The sequence below is a fragment of the Budorcas taxicolor genome, chromosome 1, assembly GCF_023091745.1.
Source record: "Budorcas taxicolor isolate Tak-1 chromosome 1, Takin1.1, whole genome shotgun sequence".
NCBI lineage: Eukaryota > Metazoa > Chordata > Mammalia > Artiodactyla > Bovidae > Budorcas > Budorcas taxicolor.
The window spans coordinates 182,922,416-182,943,379 of record NC_068910.1 but is presented as its reverse complement, the minus strand read 5'-3'; the positions used below and the strand labels follow the sequence as shown (position 1 = coordinate 182,943,379).

At 41.9% G+C, this 20,964-nt stretch overlaps 1 pseudogene; it reads right to left on the bottom strand.

Annotated features, from left to right (window-relative positions):
* Nucleotides 1–3,662: 3,662 nt before the first annotated feature.
* On the bottom strand, nt 3,663–4,900 carry LOC128051384 (dnaJ homolog subfamily A member 1-like; annotated as a pseudogene).
* Between the last annotated feature and the right edge of the window lie 16,064 nt (nt 4,901–20,964).

The window sequence follows — 20,964 nt, the reverse complement described above, 5'->3', positions numbered from 1 at the left end:
ATGTGACAGATTTAGAGAAGCTTCGTTGAATTTTGTCCCAAGATGTGAGCACAAACACCTTGGACAGAATTTGAATTCTCCTCTGGTTTTCCTCTTTCATAGCTGAAAATAAGTTGAAGAAATAAACTGAGCACATAAAACTATGCATAAAGACCCAATGATAATGGAACTTTATGTTTGTAAAAAGCTTTACAATATTTAAAATACCTTATAGAAAAAAAAAATTTACCCAATGTAATCTTCAAAACACTGTCCCCTAACTTCCACCCCTCATACTTGTTTCACAGTTGAGGTGTGGACAGCTCAAAAGGTCAGGTAAGTAGCTGCAGGATGTAAACTCCCCAGTTATGAAGCCAAGATTCAAATATAAATCACTGGACTCCAAGTCAAATGTTTCTTTCAAGTGACCTTACTTGTCCCCATAATTTAGCTCAGTTGGTAAGGAATCTGCCTGCAATGCAGAAGACCCCAGCTCACTTCCTGGGTTGGGAAGATCTGCTGGAGAAGGGATAGGCTACCCACTCCAGTATTCTTGGGCTTCCCTTGTGGCTCAGCTGGTAAAGAATCTGCCTGCAATGAGGGAGACCTGGGTTCAATCCCTGGGTTGGGAAGATCTCCTGGAGAAGGGAAAGGCTACCACTCCAATATTCTGGCCTGGAGAATTCCATGGACTATTTAAGTCCATGGGGTCTCAAAGAGTCTGACACGACTAAGTGACTTTCACTTTCACATACTTCTGTATATCCACAAATGTTAAATTTTGCTCAGAATGTATGATGCTAACCATATCTTCCAACAAGGCAAACAAATGGAATATAAATGGTGTGGGGACAAGACAAGGAGTTTAAAAACAAGAGGAATGTGCCAGCAACTTTCACACCCATTTCTATTTTTTCTATTACATTTACCAATAATCACTGTTTGTTGAAACAGCCATCAGATTTTCCTTAGCTGCCTTCTAAATGCTGGTTCTAATTGTGTCGGCCAATCTGGAAAGGGAAGTTTACTAAGCTGTTTTTCTAGAGGAGGAAACTGAAACTTGAGTGCTTTAAACAACTTTCCAAAGCAAGTAGGTTTTGGGTTAGCCAAAAGGCTCATTTGGGTTTTTCCATAAGATGTTTCTGAACAAACTTTTTGGCCAGCTCGATATTAAAGCTAGAATTTAAATGAAGGCCTTAAAGGCTGGTGGATGGTCTTACTACTAAATGTTCTGCCTTGTAATCTAGATTACTCTGTAGCAAACTATCAACTAGGATATTGATACTAGAGGAAATTCAGTAAGTAGAAGAGTTAGGAGCCAGGACAAATGGGTGCACTTGAGATAAAGCCCTGTGTCCTTTTTGGGTTAAGACTACAGAAATTGCCAGCTTCCACAATATGGTCTAGACTTCATGAAGGACCAGATGTCCACAAAACAAGGCATAGAAGGGCATAGAGGTAAGATATGGAGGGCCAATGAGAAAGAGAAAAGCAGCCCCTGACTCAGAATTGGCCTGGCATTCACAGGTAGGCCTGGTGTTCTGTTGAACATAATTTCTAGAACACCAACATCAGACAACACCACTGGTGACCAGGATAGATCAAGATGAAAACAGGACCATTCCATAATCATGTCTGAACACACACGAGGGAGCATGAACACTGTCCAGACCTTTATAGTAACCAAGCATTCCCTTATTCTGGCCAGAACTGACAGCTACTTCTTTACCAATTACACCTTTGGTTTTAACCCTCTTGCTTAATAGACGAGATTATGAAGACATCCAATGGTAGAATTATCCCTACTTCCTTACTGCATTCAATCCAGGGCAAGGCCTTGTTTCCTTCCACACCCTCTTAAATCACTTAATGCAAGTCTTAATCCTGTAACCTCCCGAGGGCAGAGGGTCCTATCTTGCTCATTTCCCAGGCTTATTTCTAGTTTTGTTTTTTTTTTTACTCCCCTGGATCTTTCGATAATAACTTTTTGTGCCCCGAGGCCAAGAGAACTCAGTAGTATTCAATGAGTAGGTTTCTGTATTCTTCATCTACAGAAAAAAACTCTCAATTCCCAGCCTTAAAGATCTCCAACTTCAATGAGTACCTTCTGCTGTACCCAACGTTAAATGCTGTGGTTCTGCAAGTGGAAAACCAGAGTCTCATGAAGATAAAAGGGTGGAGGGAGAGTTCAGAAGTTGCTTTCTGAAGCTCTCAGGCCTCCAAATTGGTCTACAGATAAAAATAAATTTCTCCAAACATGTCTCTGTGTGGATTTAGTTGCTTCAGTCCTGTCTGACTCTGCGATCCCATGGAATGAAGACCCGCCAGGTTCCTCTGTCCATGGGATTTTTCAGGCAAGACTACGGAGTGGGTTGCTGTTTCCTTCTCCAGAGGATCTGCTCAACTCAGGGACTGAACCCATGTCTCCTGTGTCTCCTGCATTGCAGGCAGACTCATTACCCACTAAGCCATGGGGGAAGAGCATTGCTCAAATATATAAACCCCAGTGCCTAGAGTGACAAGTTATAAACTCTTCTACCACCAGAGCTCCAATATCTGAAGCCACATGGAGAGAACTATAGGACTAGATCTGGGTTACACAGAAGCTGGCTGACAAATTTTGGAGACTATGAGATAAAGATCTCAATATTATTGTGAATCTCTGGATGCTGTACTTGGGGGTTTCCTTGAACTAGAATTTCCCAAGACTTTCAGTGAAATGTTTTTTTTTTTTGCTTTGTAATCAGTATATTAAAGAGACATTCATACATTTCAAGAATTGCTTAAATTCTGATACCATATTTAAGCTTGTGAACATATGACTTTAAACATACAATTAAAGCTATTCATCATAATTTGCTATACTACCAACATTAAGTTACAGTTGCTCTGGAGCATAAGTTAAATGGTATAAAGTAAGCCTGCAACATACCTACAAAAACACCGTCCTATCTTATATATACAAATTACTTCTCCATGTAAAGTTCTCATCACTCTAACCTCTAAGTTTCCCTGCTCCAGAAGTCACTACTCTAAGGCTTACTGTGGTCCAAAGAGAAAAGGTGGGTGGGAAGTAACCAGGACCGATAGTTTTATATTAATAAAAGATGACACAGCAGAGAGAATGCAATTCTACAAGTGCAAGCCCTCAAGAAGCAGCATATTATGATAAACCCTTTCTTTAGAAAGGTATCATTTCTATCACTGATACCACAGGCTAAATTAAATTATACAGCAGCCATCTTCAGGTAACAGTTGAGGCAACAGAATAAATGCAGAAGCATTATACTGAATCCCACTTAATACAACTATACAGACCAACACTTCTCTGCAAATTAAGTTCTTTGTTTGACTGCCAGTTAAATACAGTTTTAATTTCATAGCTTAATAATTAAGGGTCATACACTGAAGTCAATACATATACCTGGCATTTCAGTCTAAGCTATTCCATGTACATAGCTGAAATCAATTACAAAGTATGGCCTGACAAATGCTATGGGAAATTTTTTAAAGTTGTTTTCACAAGTATTAAACTTATCTTGCACACTGAAGTCATCATACATACAGGGCAAAATCAGAGCTTTTATATTCGAGTTTATTCTTCATTTAACTTTTAAACACTGCTAAAGTTGAATATTAAAACAAAAGCAGGTAGTGAGCATATTATGATTATAGTCCTTCACTCAGTCAGTACTGCAAATAAAACACCAGCAGTGAGTGTTATTCACAGGCCCTACCAGGAGGTCTGACACTGAACGCCACCCTGAGGATGCTGTTCATCATCCTCATATACTTCTCCATTGTAATGGCGCTGTCTGTCCTGATTTGGATCAAAGTCCACTAATTCTACCTGGTCTATTTCATCAATATCTTCTACTTCCTTCCTCTCAGGCAGAAGTTTTTCCAGCAAAGAGAGTTTATCAGGAGAGAAAAAGCCATTCTCAGGAAAGTTTACCTTAAATTCAATGATTAGGTGACCCTTTTCATATGGCCTACAATAAATTGGCATGCCTTCATTTAGCACACACTTGATATTTTCATGCTTGACAATCTGACCTGGATGAGAAGTGATGACTATGGTTCGATTGTGAAGAGTAGATATTGGCTTCTGGAAGCCACACAATACCTCAACCAGCTGTATCTCCATACACATGAAAAGGTCTTCTCCTCCAGTAAAAACAGCATGGTCCTTCTGATCTAAAACAATGAGAATATCTCCTGGCTCCAGTCCTGGTTCTTGGTCTCTTTCACCAAGGAATTTTATTGTCTGGTCATCTTTCATGCCTCTGTCAATATGAACTTTTTCTTTTCTAGAACTATCTTCCTTCCGTTGCAGCTTTTACATCTATCTTTAGGACTGATCCGCTCCCCTGGCCTCGGCACTCCATGCAGACAGACTGAATTTGCTGAACCATTCCAGGTCCTGTCTGATGAATCCTCATTTGCATTCCAGTACTTCGACAGTTGGGACTCATTCTACTGCTCCTTTTACCACCTCGGCCTTCACATTTGTCACAAATCATATTCTTTTGCAAGGCTAGTTTTCTTGCTGCTCCACTATATAAATTTTCTAAGGTTATTATAGGTTGATGTACAACGTTTTTACCTCTTCTCTCTCTCTGCATCCTGCCTCCTCCTCCAAAAAAACATAGCAAAGATGTCCATGGGGGAGCCAAAACCACCTCCTGCTCCACCTTCTTTAATTGCCTGTTCTCTTCCTTTGTTATCATATAATCCCCTTTTCTTCGCATTAGAGAGCACTTGGTAAGCTTGAGAAATCTGTTTAAACTTCTCGCCTTCATTTGGATTCTTATCAGGGTGGTACTTCAAGGCCAGTTTCCTGTAAGCCTTTTTCAGTTCTTCTTGGGTGGCATTGGGTTTGACCTCCCAAATCATCATAGTAAGTGGTTTCTTTCACCATTTTATACAGGCAGTGTGCGGCCGATGCCGGTGTCGGGGACACGAAGGAGCGCGTTGCTGTGCGCAGCTTGGGAAGTCGCCGCTCCTCTGCCTCTCACCGAAAAGTTCCGTCAATGAAACATTTTGTATGAAAGCCACAAATGATAGTTAAAGATCCAGGAATTGTGAGAATCTACCTTGGTGAACACAGCTCATACCCTGGAAAGTAAATTTTTCTATTCTGTATCATTTTAAGATTTTACCAGGATGCTCCAGTATTCTTGCCTGGAAAATCCCATGGGTGGAAGAGCCTGGCAAGCTACACGACTGAGCGACTTCACTTTCACTTTCATGCATGCATGCTAAGTCGCTTCAGTAGCGTCCAAATCTGTGTGGCCCAATGGACTGTAGCCCATGTTATTCTCCGGGCAAGAATACTGGAGCGGGTTGCCAAGCCCTCCTCTAGGTTATCGTCCCAACCCAGGGTTTGAACCCACATCTCTTACATCTGCATTTGTGGGTGGGTTCTTTACTGATAACACCACCTGGGAAGCCCTTTCACTAGGATATCTATCCTTAAACAATATGTTGTTTATTTTTGAAGAAAAAATAATAGCAAACATAAACCTGTTTGTGTTCGGAAAGGGCAACAGCGCCACTATTTTTCCTGAGAGAAGATAAGCTGAAAGTCTCTGGGTCACAGTCTGGTTCCACTCCAGCTCTCAGGAGTGGAGTGCCCTTAGGAGATCCAAACCATGAACAGAAAGAGCAGGAACATTAGCAGCATATGGTTAAGCCAAACCAAATACAGATAGAAATTGCAGCCAGGCTTACTGGCCTGAGGTCAAAACAGTAGGATATTGGCATCAGAGTTCTTGGTGATGACTGTCCTGGGCATTTCTGTCTCTCAAGGCATACTATTCCAGTGGGCTGGTTCCTTTACATGTGGTGAACAAGTTTTATTCTAGAACGTTCTTTCCCTTCTTTCAGGGGCTTCCCCTGACCTCTCTCCTATGCTTTGTCTTTTGTTTCCTGAACCCTATCTTTTCCTCTTCTTGGAGGAAGAATAATTCTTTCATTTTGGTGAAGTGCATTCTCTCCTGGGGGGCTTCCCGTGGCTCAGATAGTAAAGAATCTGCCTGCAATACAGGAGACCCCGATTTGATTCTTGTGTCAGGGAAGATCCCCTGGAAAGGAAATGGCTACCCACCCCAGTATTCTTTCCTGGAGAATTCCATGGATGGAGGAGCCTGGCAGGCTACAGTCTGTGTGGTTGCAAAGTCAGACATGACTGAACGACTAACACACACATATCATAGGAATAATTTCCTTCAGAATTTAAAAGGCACTGCTCCACAGTCTTTATCTAATAGAGCTGTTCAGAAGCTTAAAGCCAATATTCCCTACATTTTCTATGTTTCTATGTGACTTGTTCTTTTCTCTCTGGAAGCATATAATCTATCCTCTTTCAGTTGGGGAGAGGGTAGTTTAAACTTCATTTGGTCTATTCTTTCCATCTGGATACTCATGCTCTTCAGTTTCATGGAATTTTCTTGAATTATAATGATTTCTGCCCTCCATTTTTTCTGTTGTAGAAATTCCTGTTATTTAGTATTCAACTTCTCAGACTGACTGGTTCTCTATTTTTCTTAGTTCTCACACCATTAAAAATATATTTTTTTCTTTCTGCTCTAATGTCTGAATAATACCTTGACTTAATTTTCCCAGTCTTCTACTGAGATTTTGTTTATGCTATCTTATTTTTAATTCCCCAGAGCTCTTCTTTTGTCCTATGAATATTCCTGCTAAAACAGCTTTCTTCTTATTTTTTTTTTTCATGAGCACAGAATCTTCTCTTATCTTTCTAAGGAATGAGTGATAATTGTTTTTTTTTTTTTCTTTTAGGCTTTCTTTTCTGCAAGTTGGTTGCCTCCAAATTGGTGTTTATTTAAATTTGTTTTGATCTCTGTCTTTGCTGTAGGAGGCTTTCATCAGATATCTGGGGATCCTTGTCTGTCTGCTGATGGCAATGAATGGAGGAAACAGCTGACTAGAATTGAGTGTGTGTGTATGTATCTGTGCGTGTGTGTGTGTGTGTGTGGTGGGGGCGGGGGGAGCTTATAGGCTCTGAACTTCTCTTCTGGGTGAACTGGTCGAGCCATTTATTGAGAAATTTCAAATATCATTATAACATTGAGTTCGCCAAAAATTATTTCTGGTTTTCCCATACCAGCTTATGGAAAAACCCAAATGAACTTTGGAGCCAACAAAATGCTGTCCTATGTCTACTGTGACAAATAACCATGAACTTAGTGACATAAAACATACATTTCCTGTCTTACAGTTTTGGAGAGCAGAGAGTCCAAAATCAGTGTCTCTGGACTAAAATCAAAACTTCAGCAGGCCCGGATTCCTTCTGGGATCTCTAGGCAAGAAGTCATTTCCTTGGCTTTTCCAACTTCTCCAGGCTGGCTGCATTCCTTGACTGACCCCCTTCCGTCCTCAAAGCCAGCAGTGCAGCAACTTCTCTCCTCTCCAATTCCCATTTCTGTTCTTTCTGAATCTGCCACTCTTGCCTCCCTTGTGGCTACATCGGACACATCTGCATAATCCAGGATAATCTCCCCATTTTAATGTTCTTAATTTGATCACATCCACAAAGTCCATTTCAAGGTAACATATTCAAGTGCATGCATAGCCGCTCAGCCATGTCCAACTCTTCGTGACCCCCACGGACTGCAGCCCACCAGGCTCCTCTGTCCATGGGGATTCTCCAGGCAAGAATACTGGAGTGGGTTTCCATGCCCTCTTTCAGAGGATCTTCTCAACCCAGATATTGAACCCAGGTATCCTGCATTGCAGACAGATTTTTACAGCCTGAGCCACCAGGGAAGCCAAAAATTGCCATATTCACAAGCATAACGATTAGGAGGTGGACATTGCAGGGGTGGGGATATTATTCAGCCTATCAGGCTTCCCTGGTGGCTCAGACAGTAAAGAATCTGCCTGTATTGCACAAGACCTGAGTTCTATCCCTGGGTTGGGAAGATCCCCTGGAGAAGGGAATGGCTATCCACTCCAGTATTCTTGCCTGGAGAATCCCATGGGCATTGGTGGGCTACAGTGCAAGGAGTGGCAAAGAATTGGACATGATTGAATGACTAACACTTTCACTTTTCACTTATTCAGTCTATCACAGTAAGTATCTATATTTTCCTCTTGTACTGGCCAGACTCCTGGGAAAGAGACTCCAGCTTGGAAAGTACAATAATGGCTGCTGTTGTGAGATCTTAGTGGGATGAGAGGGCTTGGAGATGGGTGTGCCTGTATAGTCATCACTAAGGATGTACCAGTCCCTTAATCTCTGGTTTTGGTGTAGCAGCCCTATCTTGGGTGAACCTGGTTCTCCAGTTCAGAGACCCTCTATTTGACCATTTCCAGAGAAGATACTTTCAGATGTCTACTCCTTCCCAATGGCTTGCGGTGCAGAGGGGACATAGGGATGCACCCAAATCTTCTTGTTTTAGAGGTCTTCTTCTACTTCCAGTTCCAGAGGAATCTGGTGCTATCCACTTGGGAGTATTTTGAAGATTTCAAGATATAAATCAGGTTTTCTCAGTTTCCCCAGTGATAGTTTGGGATTTTCATGTTTTTTGAGTTGTTTTTTTCAGTTACATCTCATCAGTATGCTTCACAGCTTCCAAAATTATATTGCTGTTGTCTCCTCCCATAATTTCCCCATATTTGTTGGCTTATGTCTTAAAAAAGAAAAAACTTCTTTATTGTAAATCTAATGTAATATTAGGCAGGCATGAAATTAAATGTGTGTGTACATGTGTGCACTTGTATGCATGTGTGTGTTTTCATATTAACCCAGAAAAATCTTTTATTTTGAATTGCTTATGTTCCTTGGGTCAGGCATGGGTTGGCTCTTACTTGAGTGGCCAGGTTTGCAAAACCTTCCCACATGCCCCATTACACACCCTCAAGCTTGACTCTGTGCTTAGGTTTCCTGCCAAGACTGGAATCTTGTCCCTAATTCCCATTTTCATCTCACAAAGCAGGAAGCAGAACTGGCTGGAGTCTTGCTGAATATAAGTAGTGTTTTCATAATACTAAACTTGAATTGCTTCTACTCCTTTTAGTTATTCTTGTGTTGTTGGAAGACGGTATTTGCTATGACCATTGTGTTCTCTTGGCAAAACTCTGTTAGCCTTTGCCCTGCTTCATTTTTTTACTCCAAGGCCAAATTTGCCTGTTACTCCAGGTATCTCTTGACTTCCTACTTTTGCATTCCAGTCCCCTATAATGACAAGGACATCTTTTTTGGGTGTTAGTTCTAGAAGGTCTTGTAGGTCTTCATAGAACCATTTAACTTCAGCTTTTTCAGTGTTACTGGTCGAGGCATAGACTTGGACTACGGTGATATTGAATGGTTTGCCTTGGAAACGAACAGAGATCATTCTGTTGCTTTTGAGATTGCATCCAAGTACTGCATTTCAGACTCCTTTTTTGCCTATGACAGCTACTCCATTTCTTCCAAGGGATTCTTGCCCACAGTAGTAGATATAATGGTTGTCTAAGTTAAATTCACCCATTTCAGTCCATTTTTGTTTACTGATTCCTAAAATGTCGATGCTCACTCTTGTCATCTCCTGTTCGACCACTTCCAACTTGCCTTGATTCATGGACCTAACATTCCAGGTTCCTATGCAATATTGTTTTTTACAGCATTGGACCTAACTTCCATCACCAGTTGCACCTGCAACTAGGCATTATTTTTCTTTGGCTCCGTCTCTTCATTCTTTCTGGAGTTATTTCTCCACTCTTCTCCAGTAGCATATTGGGCACCTATTGACATGGGGAATTTATCTTTCAGTATTATATCTTTTTGCCTTTTCATACTGTTCATGGCGTTCTCAAGGCAAGAATACTGAAGTGGTATGCCATTCCCTTCTCCAATGGACCACATTTTGTTAGAACTCTCCACCATGACCCGTCTATCTTAGATGGCCCTATGCAGCATGGCTCATAGTTTCGTTGAGTTAGACAAGGTTGTGGTCCATGTGATCATTTTGATTAGTTTTCTGTGATTGTGGTTGTCTTCTGTCTGCCCTCTGATAAGGATAAGAGGCTTATGGAAGCTTCTTGATAGGAGAGACAGACTGCCAGGGAAACTGGGTCTTGTTCTGATGAGTGGGGCCATTCTCAGTTCAGTTCAGTTCAGTTCAGTCGCTCAGTCGTGTCCGACTCTTTGCGACCCCATGAATCGCAGCATGCCAGGCCTCCCTGTCCATCACTAACTCCCAGAGTTCACTCAGACTCACGTCCATCGAGTCAGTGATGCCATCCAGCCATCTCATCCTCTGCTGTCCCCTTCTCCTCCTGCCCCCAATCCCTCCCAGCATCAGAGTCTTTTCCAATGAGTCAACTCTTCGCATGAGGTGGCCAAAGTACTGGAGTTTCAGCTTTAGCATCATTCCTTCCAAAGAAATCCCAGGGCTGATCTCCTTCAGAATGGACTGGTTGGATCTCCTTGCAGTCCAAGGGACTCTCAAGAGTCTTCAACACCACAGTTCAAAAGCATCAATTCTTCAGCACTCAGCTTTCTTCACAGTCCAACTCTCACATCCATACATGACCACTGGAAAAACCATAGCCTTGACTAGATGGACCTTAGTTGGCAAAGTAATGTCTCTGCTTTTTAATATGCTATCTAGGTTGGTCATAACTTTTCTTGCAAGGAGTAAGGGTCTTTTAACTTCATGGCTGCAATCACCATCTGCAGTGATTTTGGAGCCACAGAAAATAAAGTCTGACACTGTTCCCACTGTTTCCCCATCTATTTCCCATAAAGTGATGGGACCAGGGGTCATTCTCAGTAAATCTTTAATCCAATTTTCTGTTGATGGGTGAGGCTGTGTTCCCTCCCTGTTTTTTGCCCTGAGACCAAACTATGGTGGAGGTAATGAAGACAATCACCCTTATGGCAGAAAGTGAAGAACTAAAGAGCTTCTTGATGAAAGTGAAAGAGGAGAGTGAAAAAGTTGGTTTAAAGCTCAACATTCAGAAAACTAAGATCATGACATCCAGTCCCATCACTTCATGGCAAATAGATGGGGAAACAGTGGCTGACTTTATTTTTCTGGGCTCCAAAATCACTGCAGATGGTGATTGCAGCCATGAAATTAAAAGACTCTTACTCCTTGGAAGGAAAGTTATGACCAACCTAGATAGCATATTTAAAAGCAGAGACAGTACTTTGCCAACAAAGGTCCGTCTAGTCAAGGCTATGGTTTTTCCAGTGGTCATGTATGGATGTGAGAGTTGGACTACTGAGTGCCGAAGAATTGATGCTTTTGAACTGTGGTGTTGGAGAAGACTCTTGAGAGTCCCTTGGACTGCAAGGAGATCCAACCAGTCCATACTAAAGGAGATCAGTCCTGGGTGTTCATTGGAAAGATTGATGTTGAAGCTGAAACTCCAATCCTTTGGCCACATGATGTGAAGAGCTGACTCAATTGAAAAGACCCTGATGTTGGAAAAGATTGAGGGCAGGAGGAGAAGTGCATGACAGAGGATGAGATGGTCGGATGGCATCACTGACTCGATGGACATGGGTTTGGGTGGACTCCGGGAGTTGGTGAGGGACAGAGAGGCCTGGCATGCTGCAGTTCATGGGGTCACAAAGAGTCGGACAAGACTGAACGACTGAAATGAACTGAACTGAATGAAGACACCGGCAACCTCCTTCAAAAGGTCCTGTTTATGCACTGTCACACTCAGTTGCCTCTGACCCTGCAGCAGGCCACCGCCAACCCACGCCTCGGCTGGAGACTCCTGGACACTCACAGGCAAGTCTGGGTCAGTCTTTGTGGGGCCACTGCTCCTTTCTCCTGGGTCCTGGTATGCACAAGGTTTTGTTTGTGCCCTCCAATAGTCTGTTCCCCAGTCCTGTATAAGTTCTGGCAGCTCTATGGTAGGGTTAATGGTGACCTCCTCCAAGATTACTTATGCCACACCCAGGTCTGCTGCACCCAGAGCCCCTGCCCCTGAGGCAGGCCCCTGCTGACACTCAAACACTCAAAGGCAAGTCTGGCTCAGTCTCTGTGGGGTCTCCTGGTGTGCACAAGGTTTTCTGTGAGCCCTCCGAGTGTCTCTGGTGGGTATGGGGTTTGATTCGAAACAGGATTTCATCCCTCCTACCATCTTGCTGAGGCTTCTCCTTTGTCCTTGGATGTAAGATATCTTTTCTTGGTGGGATCCAACATTCTCCTGTGGATGGTTTTTCAGCAGTGAGTTGTAATTTTGGAGTTCTTTCAGGAGAAGATGTGCCCACATCCTTCTACTCTGCCATCTTGTAGATGTCCTCTGCACGTAGACATCACCAGATGGTCAATACAAAAATTAGATTGATTATAGTCTTTGCAGCCAAAGATGGAGAAGCTCTATACAGTCAGCAAAAACAAGACCGGGTGCTGACTATGGCTTACATTATTGCCAAATTCAGACTTAAATTGAAGAAAGTAGGGAAAACCACTAGACCATTTAGGTATGACCTAAATCAAATCCCTTATGACTATAGAGTGGAAGTGTCAAATAGATTTAAGGGATTAGAGCTGATAGAGTGCCTGAAGAACTGTGGACGGAGGTTGGTAACATCATACAGGAGGCAGTGATCAAGACCATCCCCAAGAAAAAGAAATGCAAAAATGCAAAATGGTTGTCTGAGGAGGGCTTACAGATAGCTGAGAAAAGAAGAGAAGCTAAAGGCAAAGGAGAAAGAGAAAGACATATCCATTTGAATTCAGAGTTCCAAAGAATAGCAAGGATGGATAAGAAAGCCTTCCTCAGTGATCAATGCAAAGAAATAGAGGAAAACAATAGAATGGGAAAGACTAGAGATCTCTTCAAGAAAATTAGAGCTACCAAGGGAACACTTCATGCAAAGATGGGCACAATAAAGGACAGAAATGATATGGACCTAACAGAAGCAGAAGATATTAAGAAGAGGTGGCAAGAATACACAGAAGAACTGCACAAAAAGCATCTTCATGATCCAGATAACCACGATGGTGTGATCACTCACCTAGAGCTAGCCATCCTGGGGTGCAAAGTTAAATGGGCCTTAGGAAGCATCACTAGAAACAAAGCTAGTGGAGGTGATGGAATTCCAGTTGAGCTATTTCAAATCCTAAAAGATGATGCTGTGAAAGTGCTGCACTCAATATGCCAGCAAATTTGAAAAATTCAGCAGTGACCACAGGAGTGGAAAAGGTCAGTTTTCATTCCAATCCCAAAGAAAGACAATGCCAAGAATGTTCAAACTACCACACAATTGTACTCATCTCACATGCTAGCAAAGTAATGCTCAAAATTCTCCAAGCCAGGCTTCAACAGTGTGTGAACTGTGACCTTCCAGATGTTCAAGTTGGATTTAAAAAAGGCAGAGGAACCAGAGATCAAATTGCCAACATTTGTTGGACATCGAAAAAGCAAGAGTTCTAATAAAACATCTACTTCTACTTTATTGACTACCCCAAAGCCTTTGACTGTGCAAATCACAACAAACTGTGGAAATTTCTTCAAGAGATGGGAATTCCAAACCACCTTACCTGCCTCCAGAGGAATCTGTATGCAGGTCAAGAAGCAATAGTTAGAACTGGACATGGAACAACAGACTGGTTCCAAATCGGGAAAGGAGTAGGTCAAAGTTGTATATTGTCACCTTGCTTATTTAACTTATATGCAGAGTATATCATGCAAAATGTCGGGCTGATGAAGCACAAGCTGGAATCAAGGAGAAATATCAATAACCTCAGATACACAGATGACACCACCCTTATGGCAGAAAGCAAAGAACTAAAGAGCCTCTTGATGAAAGTGAAAGAGGAGAGTGAAAAAGTTGGTATAAAACTCAACATTTGGAAAACTGAGATCATGGCATCCAGTCCCATCACTCATGGCAAATAGATGGGAAACAGTGGAAACAGTGACAGACTTAATTTTCTTGAGCTTCAAAATCACTGCAGATGGTGACTGCAGCCATGAAATTAAAAGATGCTTGTTCCCTGGAAGAAAAGCTATGACCAATCTAGACATCATATTAAAAAGGAGAGACATTACTTTGCCAACAAAATTCTGTCTAGTTAAAGCTATGGTTTTTCTAGTAGTCACATGAAGGGGTAATAGGCAGGAAGGCCAAGGGTCTCCAAATGGAGGAAATAGGCTGCAAGTGTCTCTTAAAATTCTATGTTTTCTGTATTCCTCTTAAAATTCATGGTTCTGTGGAACCATGATGACACCTGGTTCCACCAGAACTTAACTTTTCTCAAACCTTGGGCTGATAATAGCTCAACAAACCAGTATTCATATCAATTGTTTTATGGCTGGGGGATGACAAACCTCATGCCATCCTATCTCAAAAATGCATATTGTGGGAGAAGGGCCTAGTGAAACTCCATCAGCCTTGAGGTGTCTCTTATCTGATTAATAGCTTTTTAACAGATATAAAACATCTGGCTAAAGACTAGCAGAGGGGCACTCTCCATCCCCCTTCTGATGTCTATGTCAGAAACTTTCTCTGCCCTCTTTTCACTTTAATAAAACTGCTATACAAAAGCTCTTGAGTGATCAAGCCTGGTCCCTGGTCCCGAAGCTAAATCTTCTTCAGAGATCACAAATCCAACATCGTTTACCATAAGCTATCACATGTTTGGATGTGAGAGTTGGACCATAAAGAAAGCTGAGCACCAAAGAATCGATGCTTTTGAACTGTGGTGTTGGAGAAAACTCTTGAGAGTCCCTTGGACTGCGAGGAGATCAAACCAGTCCATCCTAAAGGATATCAGTTCTGAATATTCATTGGAAGGACTGGTGCTGAAGCTGAAACTCCAATACTTTGGCCACCTGATGAAAATTGACTCATTGGACAAGATGCTGATGCTGGGAAAGATTGAAGGCAGGAGAAGAAGGGGACGACAGAGAATGAGATGGTTGGATGGCATTGCCAACTTGATGGATATGAGTTCGAGCAAGCTCTGAGAGTTGGTGATGGACAGGGAAGCCTTGGCATGCTGCAGTCCCTGGGGTCACAAAGAGTTAGACATAACTGAGCAACTGAACTAAACTTAGTTTTTCAGTGAGATGGAAGTGTATTGGCCAGAGGCTGGGGTTTTAGGAACCTGAGTATGACGGCTATTATGTTCACAGTCTCAGAGCGGGCGAGAAAAGCTGGTCTCTCCTGCACTCTGTCTAGCCTAGCAATGCCTTCTCTTACCTTTACCTGCATTCTCTCCCCAAACCCTGTACCCTGTGCGGTTCCTATGACTCTGTAACGTGACTTCCTTCTGCTGTCTGTCCTTTCTGCTGTATTTGTGGCATTTCCAAGTCCAGCCATTTCAAGTCTTCTCTAACTGCACTTGGATTCAGCTTTAAGTCACCATGGTTCTAAGAGCTTTATATGTACTAACTCAGTCTTTGCAACAACCCTATTATTATTCCTGTTTTACAGATTCAGAACCTGACACGCAGAGAGGTTAAGTACACTTGACCAGGGTCACCCATCAAATAAGGCAGAGCCCAGATTTGAATCTGAGCAATCTGACTCCAGAGTACATCTTTAAACCACGATGTTTAGGCCACTTATAAATCTCATCCATGTGTCAGACACCATTTTATATATATATATGTATGTATAAGTATTTATGATATAATTATATATATAAATACATCTTATATATTATATAATAGAAACATATATATAATAGATAAAGTTACTACACCCAGACACACACACACACACACACACACACACACACACACACACTCATTTAACCCTCATAGAAACTCTAGATCAAGAAAACGAAAGGAAAGATATTGAAGATATGAACAACAAAATTAGCAGCTTACCTGATGGACACTTATAGAATCCTATTCCCAGTACTTAAAGAAGACAAGATATTTAAGTACATAGAACACTTATAAATTTCAGCCAGAAAACAAGCCTTAAAATGTTCATAGTATCAGAATCATATATGCCACATTCTATGATCAAAATACATATAAAGTGGAAATCTCAAAAAATAACAAAAACTCATATATTTGGGAATTTTAAAGTACATTCATAGCTTGAGCAAGAAATTATAAAGAAAATTAGAAAATATTTATAACTTAATAACAAGTTAAAGACATTTCAAAGCTTGTGAGATGCAGCCAAAGTAGTACTTAAATAAAAATGAATAAACTAGTCCCACCCTTGCCCATGGTTTCACCTTCTCATTTTCAACTGAGGTTTGAAAATATTAAGTGGAAAATTCAAAAATTTAATTAAATACGCTTTAAATTGCATGCTTTCTGATCAGTGTGACGAAATCTTATGTGGTCCTACTCTGTCCTGCTCGAGATCCCCAACCATTGACATCATCCACTCCCTACATCTGATCATTATTGATATTATCATGGCTCAATGATCCAGATAACTGGAAACAGATGATCTGCCTTCAGAAGATCAATAGTAGCCTAACTCTATGTCACAATCCCTTCATCATTCACCTTATCACATCACGTGGTCATTTTATTTTCTCATAAGCAGCAGCAGCAGAAAGGTAAGTACAGTACAGTAAGGTATTTTGAGAGAGATCACATTCACAAACTTTTATTACAATCAGTTCAGTTCAATTCAGTTGTTCAGTCGTGTCTGACTCTTTGCGACCCTATGAATCGCAGCACAGAAGGCCTCCCTGTCCATCACCATCTCTCAGAGTTCACCCAAACTCACGTCCATTGAGTCGGTGATGCCATCCAGGCATCTCATCCTCTGTCGTCCCCTTTTCCTCCTGCCCCCAATCCCTCCCAGCATCAGAGTCTTTTCCAATTTATATGTTGTTATAATTGTTCTACTTTATTATTAGGCATTGCTGTTATTATTATTATTATTTTTTACTGTATGTAGTTTGTAAATTAAACTATCATAGGTTTATAGGAATAGGAAAAAAACGTAGGCTGTATAGGGTTCAGTATTACCCATGGTGTCAGGCATCCAGCGGGAGCCTTGGAGTCTATCTCCTGCAGATAAGAGGAGACCACTATATATATATATATATTTTTTTTTTAACTTGTTTTTGACCGTGCTGGGTCTTTGTTACTGTACACAGGTTTTCTCTAGTTGTGGCGAGTAGAGCTTACTCTCTAGTTGCGGTATGCAGGTTTTTCCCTGGAGTGGCCTCTCTTGTTGCAGACCATGGGCTCTAAAGCATGTGGGCCTCAGTAGTTGTAGCACACAGGCTCAATAGTTGTGGTGCACGGGCTTAGTTGCCTCACAAAATCTTCCTGGACCAAGGATTGAATCCATTTCCTCTGCTTTGGCAGGTGAATTCCCAACCACTGGATCATCAGGAAGTCCTGGGGCCACTTACATGCTTAAAAAAAGAAGAAAAATAAAAAATTAATAAACTAGGCTTTCAATTTAAGTCAGAGAAAGTACAATGAGAAAGAAGCAAGGAAAATAAGAGAGAGATAATAAATATAAGAGCGTAAATGAACAAAATAGAAATCATTCTCCATTAGGATTAATTGGTGATACTCAACCTCCCTGAGACTTAAAAAATGAAATAAATCCCTTCTTAAAAGTGTAAGGAAAAGGTTATCATACACAGTTTCATGTCTAGTTCTTTCCTATTTTAAGGTCCTCAAACGGATTTTTCAGAAAGGATTAGAGGATACTTGTTTTTTTTTAAATGACATTTATTTTTTCTAATTCTTCAAGTAATGAGCAATATGAAGAAAAGAAATACAACCCATAGTTGTCATTAGGTGATAATTATTACTCATTAACATTTAAGTATTTTTTCTGTGTGTCTGAATGCTTGTACATGTCCACATGTAGTTACATGGTGATTTGAAAATTTGGGTTTAAACTGCATAGAAAGATTTGTATACAGATGTTTTACTTAAAGTCACATCATCAGCATATACTCATTTTTGGCCATACTGCCTGGCTTGTGGGATCTTAGTTCTCTGACCAGGGCTTGAACTCGGGCTAGGGAGTGAAACTGTGGAGACCTAGTCACTGGACCACTAGGGAATTCCTAGCATATACTCTTTAAATATAAAAAAAATTTGTATGGCTGGTTAATATTGGATTTACTGATAGATATACTGTACTGACTGTGCCCTTCTTGTGGATTACCTGATGGTTCAGTGGGTAAAGAATCAGCCTGCAATGCAGGAGACACAGGAGAAGTGGGTTTGATCCCTGGGTTGGGAAGATCTCCTAGAGGAGGAAATGGCAATCCACTCCAGTATTCTTGCCTGGAAAATCCCATGGACAGAGGAACCTGGTGGGCTACAGTCCATGGGTCGCAAAGGGTTGGACATGACTGAGCAACTAACACGTTCTACTTTCTTTCTTCTCTTGTTGTTAGAGAATATTCCCAATTGGGAATATTGGGAAGTCACTCAGCTGACATCGATTTGTCACGTGAGTGTGTGTTCCTCGATTCTTTGTCTCGTCACAACAAAGACTGGGAGTGACGGACATTAAAGCCCCCTCGGCGAGTCACAGCTCTCAGGTCTTGGATAGACCATGTTATAGCTCTCAGGTCTCAAATGGACCGTGTTATAGCTCTTAGGTAAATCAGTGTTACAGCTCAGTGTTACAGCTCTATTTTATTTAGAAGATAGCAGGAAAATCCATCTTCGAGGAGTGAGGGCGCGTCGATCTAAAGACACGAGAAGAAGAGCGCCCCAGCGCGTGGGAGAGAGAGAGATGGCTCTGGCTCCTCTATTTATATGTTTATCTCTCCCTGGGCCTGTCCTATGTAAACTGGGCCAGCCAGGAGCATTGTTTGTTTTACCTGAGGTCCCCACTCCGGTCCTCGGACCTTCTTTTGCTTCATTTTCGTGGGCTTTTCCCTTCCTTGTCTGTGGCCACCGCCATTTTGGACTCCTTTTCCCTGTTCCACCTACCTAACAGATGCATGGCCCACTCCATGTGTGGTGCCATACTGGATCTAAACGCGACTCAGAGAGTCTTAATGACAAAACTGGTGGTGCTGGCCTGCTAGAAGTTCACTTCTAAGAGGAGTCTTTCAGAGACCTGAAAAACGAGACTGCTGGATATGATGAGCTTGTGGGCATGATAAAGTAATCAGAGACACTCTCTGATGTTGGCTTCCTTCCTTACCTTTAATTATTTTCCTGATGGCATTGTCTGCATTGCTTCATTTTTGGTTTTGCAATTCAAATTTTCACGGGAGAATAACCACCAATCTCATTTGGACAGTTGCCGGGAGCCAGGGTGAGGAATCCCACCAGTGACAAGGTCATGTGGCAGAGATCTGATGGGAGGCGAGTCAGATCTCAGGTTTTCCCCCTGGTATTTCCTGAGCACGTACCCAAAAAAACCAAAGTCTGCCTGCCTTTGTACTCTGCTTTTCCACTCTTCTGACACACTCTGGAAAAAGTCAACTCAGAGCTTTAGTCTTCTGCATTTGAAAGGGTGTTTCAATCCAAAAACCCCTCTGATGACGTTCTAGCCTGCCTGCAGGACTTGTACAGCTGCGCATGTGATTGTTTGAGGCCTCCGGACTGCGGGAGGCACAGGAAGCTCAAAACATCCTAGGAATGTAGGGGCTTCTGAGGAATCAAAATCATTAGAATAGGACTGATTAAAGGTTTCATTTTTTGAGCCAATACTTGCTGCCAAATTTTCATATCTTTCATTTGTAGAGATAGTTGGTATATAGAAAAACAGGTAGTAGACCTTGTATTAGCAACATTAGATCTTTGAGTTAAGTACTTTCTTTGTTATAACCCACTGCACCTTTGTTCTACAGGAAAGTAGCTTTATTTAGTACTTTGAGGGTGATGCAGAGTAAAGAAAAAACACTTGTAGGGAAAAGGAGTTTTCTGGTTGATAGACAATTATCCAGGAAGAGAGCCATAAAAATGTTAACAGGTCTCTTGGACAGAAGATATGTAAACCACCTGAGACCTTTTGTATACGGGAGGGTATGCAAAAAGAAAGCCTGGTCTCAATGAGGGTCAGGACTGCTGCCCCTGCATAACTCTGCATATTCCACTATTTCTTTATGTACAACTTGGGGTATATAAGCTGATTTTGCAAGTGGAGTTTTTAGAGTCTTGCACCAATGCTGGGCTTCCCCATGTCGTTCTTTTCTCCCCTTTTTCGGCTGAATTCCCATCTGGAGCGGGGAGGCTCACCACGTCTACTTACTTGCCCTAGCTTCTAAGACCCACGCGAAAGGGAGCCTAAGGCGGGGCACCCTTTGATATTCAAGTGGGCGCTGGTGGCCTAATGTAGATGGTGCAAACCTCTTGTCTCGAGGTTTTATTGATTTTCCCCGTAAACCAAGTTATTCAGCATCTTTTTCTCCACCTAATTTCCTACTATACTATTTCTTCCTAATCTAATCTTATATTTCTATATTAATAAATAAATAAGTTTCTCCTTGCCTACGCCGTTCACGCTTTGAATTACCCTGGATCCACTGGGGCTGGACCCCGGCAGACAGTGTTTGCCTTTAGTCTAAATCATCTGCCACTAGAGTAACAAAAGGTTGCCTATGACTTGGGTGCTGGTCCCAGTTCTGTTAGTTAGGTCCCAGACATGGGGACCTAACACGGCTTGCTTTAGGATGCTCACTAGCTTCAGCAAAGGCTATGGACAGGGCAGCTTCTTTAAAAAAAGGTATAGGTATCCAACACGGCTTGCCTTAGGATGCTCACTAGCTTCAGCAAAGGCTGTGGACAGGGCAGCTTCTTTAAAAGAAGCTATAGGTTGAGCTATAGCTATTTCCATGGTGTCTCAAAGAGTCAGACATGACTAGGTGACTGAACAATGAACAAGAGGTTGAACAGGCACCAAGGAAAGAGCCATTCTCCAGACTGCTGGTTATTATTGCACAGCTTTGGCACAGAGTAGGTGCTGGTAGAGCAACACTGACAGTGTCTGGAGAAAGGCAATGGGGAAGCGACAGAAGTGTTAAGGCCCAGTGGACCTATGATGGAGACAGATATTCAGGGAAGCAGCCACAGAGAGCAGAAGAGCCTGGCATGACTGTG